Here is a 5,277-nt window from a genome sequence, read left to right as displayed (position 1 = left end):
AAACAGAAATTAAGGGAATATGTAAAAACCAAACCAAACTTACAAGAATTATTAAAGGGAGTCCTTTGGTTAGAGAACCAACAACATCAGACAACAATCTGAATCTAGGACATAGGACAGCATCAGCCAGATACCAACCTAGGTAATGAACTCTCAAGAACAAAACAAAACTAAAAGATTTATAGCAGGGAACCAGAGAGGTCACTCTGTAAATGACAACAGCGTCAGAATGATAAAAGGGAATAAATGGTGTAGGTATAGAACTTTCAAATGGAGAGGAAGTCAAGGCGATATCAAGTAATAAAAGACTTTTAAACTTAGGAAGATAGGGGTAAATTTCAAGGTAACCACAAAGAAAGTTAACAAACCTACTTATCAAAATGAAGAAAAACAAAGTCTTAGTAAACATAAAATCTACAAAAATGAAAGAACAAATCTGCAAACAAAAGGAATTCAGCACAGGAGAGTAAGAGGAATGAAGAAGACGTCAGCACCACAAAAAAAAAAAAAAACTATAAAATGACAGCAATAAACTCACACTGATCAATAATCACACTGAATGTAAATGGCTTAAATGTACCCGTAAAGAGACAGAGAGAGACAAAATGGTTAAAAAAACAGGACCCTTCGATGTGCTGTCTACAAGAGACACACCTTAGAAACAAAGACATAAATATATTAAAAATCAGCCCTTGGACTCTCTGTTAACCCAGAACTAAAACCATTCCTGAAGCCAACTCTTCAGACAAAGATTAGACTGGACTATTAAGACATAAAATGATACTCGTGAAGAGTGTGCCTCTTAGTTCTCGTAGATACACGAGACTAAATGGGCAGCTCCTATCCGGAGGCAAGATGACACGGTAGAAAGGGATAGGAGCTGGTTGAATGGACACAGGAAATCCAGAGTGGAAAGGGGGAGTGTGCTGTCATATTATAGGGATAGCAACTAGTGTCACATAACAATGTGTGTATAAATTTTTTATGATAAACTAACTTGAGCTGTAAACTTTCACTTAAAGCACAATAAAAAAAATATTAAACATCAAAGGATGGAAAAAGTACATCAATCAAACAGCAACCAGAAAACAGCAAGAGTGGCAATGCTAATCTCAGACAAAATAGACTTTAAAAGAAAATCCACCATAAAAGACAAGGAAGGACATTATATAATGATTAAAGGGACAATTCACCGTGGGGACGTAACCATAATAAATATCTATGTACCCAATGACAGGGCTCCAAAATACATAAACTCTAACAGCACTAAAGTAATTGACAGTTTCGCAATAATAGTAGGAGACTTCAACACACTGCTCTCAGTAAAGGATAGAACATCTAGAAAGAAACTCAGAAAAGATACAGAAGATCTAAAGGCCACAATCAGCCAACTTGACCTCATAGACATATATAGAATGCTCCACCTGACATCAGCAAAATACACATTCTTTTCCAATGCACATGGAACATTCTCCAGAACAGACCACATCTTAGACTACAAAGCAACCCTAACCCATATCCCAAACACTGAGATAATGCAAAGCATCTTCTCTGATCACAACACCATAAAAGTAGAAATAGATAACAGGAAGAACAAGGAGAAAAAAATCAAATACATGGAAACTGAATAGCACCTCGCTTAAAAACCACTGGGTAATAGAAAAAAACAAAGATGGAATAAAAAAATTCCTAGAATCAAACAAGAATGAAAACACATCATACCAAAACCTTGGGACACAGCAAAGGCAGTGCTCAGAGGTCAATATATAGCAATAGATGCACACATCAAAAAGAAGGGACAAAATCAAAACATTAGCTATACAACTCGAACAAATAGAGAACAGCAAAAGCAGCCCACAGCCACCAGAAAAAGGAAATAATAAAGATCAGTGCAGAAATAAATGAAATAGAGAATAGAAATGCAATGGAATGAATCAACAAAACCAAAAGTTCTTTGAAAGGATCAACAAAATCGACAAACCACTGGCCACAATGACAAAAGAAAAACAGAAAAGGAAGCAAATAATCCCAATAAGAAATGAGATGGGGGACATTACAACAGACCCAACTAAAATAAAAGGATCATAACAGAGTACTATGAAAAACTATACTCCAAAAAATTTGAAAACCTAGAGGAAATGGAAAAATTTCTGGAAACATACTACCTACCTAAACTAACACAAACTGAGGTTGAAAATCTGAATAGATCCATAACAAGAGAAGAGATTGAAAAGGTAATTTAAAAAACTCCCAATAACAACAACAAAAGCCACGGCCCAGATGTCTTCACTGGAGAATTCTACCAAACATTCAGCGAAGAGCTCACACCAGCACTAAAGTTATTTTAGAACATAGAAAAGGAAGGGATACTTCCCAAATTAATTCTGTAAAGCCAGCATAACCCTGATACCAAAACCAGGCAAAGACACCACAGAAAAACTTACAGACCAATATCTCTCATGAATATAAATGCAAAAATTCCCATGAAAACTCTAGCCAATAGAATTCAGCACCATATTAAAAAAAAATACACCATGACCAAGTGGGATTCATACTAGGTACACAAGGATGGTTCAACATTAGAAAATCAATCAGCATAATCCACCACATAAATAAAAGAAACGAATCACATGGTCATTTCAATCGATGCAGAAAAGGCATTCGATAAAGTCCAACACCCATTCCTGATAAAAACTCTCAATAAAATAGTTATAGAAGGGAAATTTCTCAACATAATAAAGGGCATCTATACAAAATCAACAGCCAACATCATTCTCAATGAAGAGTGTCTGAAAACATTCCCCTTGAGAACAGGAACAAGATGAGGATGCCCTTTATCACCACTTCTATTTAACATTGTGCTGAAATTCCTAGCTAGAGCAATATGACAAGAAAAAAAAAAAAGGGTATCCAAATTGGTAAGGAAGAAGTAAAACTATCCCTATTTGCAGATGATAATGATACTATATATAGAGAACCCAACAGACTCCACAAGAAAACTACTGGAACTCATAGAAAGATTCAGCAGAGGAGCAGGATACAAGATAAACATACAAAAATCAGTTGGATTCCTATACACCAATAAAAAGAACAATGAAAAGGAAATCAGGAAAGCAATACCATTTATAATAGCATCCCCCCCAAAATAAAATACTTCAGCATAAATCTAATCAGGGACATAAAAGACCTATACAAAGGAAACTATAAAACACTATTGCAAGAAACCAAAAGAAATCTACATAAACAGAAAAACATGCCATGTTCATGGATAGGTAGACTCAACATTGTGAAAATGTCAATTCTACCCAAAGCAATCTACAAATACAATGCAATCTCGATCCAAATACCAACGGCATTCTTTAATGAGATGGAAAAACTAATCATTAACTTCATATGGAAAGGGAAGAGGCCCTGGATAAGTAAAGCACTATTGAAGAAGAAGAATAAAGTAGGAGGACTCGCACTACCTGACCTCAGAACCTACTGTACAGCTACAGTAGTCAAAACAGCCTGGTACTGGTACAATGACAGACACATTGACCAATGAAACAGATTGAGAACCCAGATGTAAATCCATCCACCTATGGTCACCTGATCTTGGACAAAGGCCCAAAGTCCATTAAATGGGGGGAAAAGACAGTCTTTTAAACAAATGGTGCTGGCAAAACTGGATGTGCATCTGTGAATAGGTAAAACGACCCATACCGCACATCATATACAAAAACTAATTCAAAATGGATCAAAGACTAAGTATAAAACCAAAAATTGTAAAGATCATAGAAGAAACAATAGGATCAATGCCAGAAGCCCTAATACATGGCATAAGTAGGATACAAACCATAACCAACAATACACAAACACCAGAAGATAAACTAGGTAACTGAAATAGTCTAAAATTAAACACTTATGCTTATCAAAAGACTTCACCAAAAGAGTAAAAAGAGAACCTACAGACTGGGAAAAAAATTTTGGCTATGACAAATCTGACAAAGGTCTAATCTCTAAAATCTATAGGAAAATACAACACCTCTACAACAAAAAGACAAATAATCCAATTAAAAAATGGGCAAAGGATATGAACAGACACTTCACCAAAGAAAACATTCAAGCAGCTAACAGACACATGAGGAAATGCTCACGATCACTAGCCATTAGAGAAATGCAAATCAAAACTACAGTGAGATACCATCTCACCCTGACATTACTTGCACGAATCAAAAAAGAAAATAACATGTTGGAGAGGCTGTGTGGAGATTGGAACTCTTATGCACTGCTGGTGGCAATGTAAAATGGTATAATCATTTTGGAAAACGATATGGTGCTTCCTTAAGAAGTTAGAAATACCATAGGATCCAGCAATCCCACTCCTAGGAATATATCCTAGAGAAATAAGAGCCGTCGCACGAATAGACATAGGCACACCCATGTTTCATTGCAGCATTATTCACAATAGCAAAAAAACGGAAACAACCTAAGTCCTCATCAGCAGATGAATGGAAAAAACAAACTATGGTACATACACACCATGGAATGCTACACAACGATAAAGAACAATGATGAATCTGGGAAACATCTCACAACGTGGATGAATCTAGAGGGCATTATGCTGAGTGAAATAAGTCAATCACAAAAGGGCAAATACTGTATAAGACCACTATTACAAAAACTCATGAAAAAGTTTACACACAGAAAGAAATAATCTTTGATGGTTAAGAGGAAGGAGAGGGGTGGGGAGAGAAAAACACTAGCTAGTTGATAAGTGGTAACTTTGGTGAAGGGTAAGACAGTACACAATACTGAGGAAGTCAGCACAACTTGACCAAGGCAAGGTCATGGAAGCTTCATAGACACATCCAAACTCCCTGAGGGACCGAATTCCTGGGCTGAGGGCTGGAGACTATGGTCTTGGGGGACATTTAGCTGAACTGGCATAACATAGTTTATAAAGAAAATGTTCTAGGTCTTACTTTAGTGAGTAGCATCTGGGGTCTTAAAAGCTTGTGAGCGGCCATCTAAGATACTCCACTGGTCCCACACTGTCGGGAGCAAGGGAGAATGAAGAAAACCAAAGACAAGAGGGAAAAATTAGTCCAAAGGACTAATGGACCACAACTACCACAGTCTCCACTAGACTGAGTCCAGCACAACTAGATAGTGCCCAGCTACCACCAGTGACTGCTCTGACAGGGATCACAATAGAGAGACAGACAGACAGAGCTGGAGAAGAATGTAGAACAAAATTCTAACTAAAAAAAAAAGACGAGACTTCCTGGTCTG

This window comes from Trichechus manatus, unplaced genomic scaffold (genome assembly GCF_000243295.1).
Source record: "Trichechus manatus latirostris isolate Lorelei unplaced genomic scaffold, TriManLat1.0 scaffold00054, whole genome shotgun sequence".
NCBI lineage: Eukaryota > Metazoa > Chordata > Mammalia > Sirenia > Trichechidae > Trichechus > Trichechus manatus.
The sequence above is the reverse complement of the archived record's forward strand: the minus strand, read 5'-3'. Positions refer to the sequence as shown.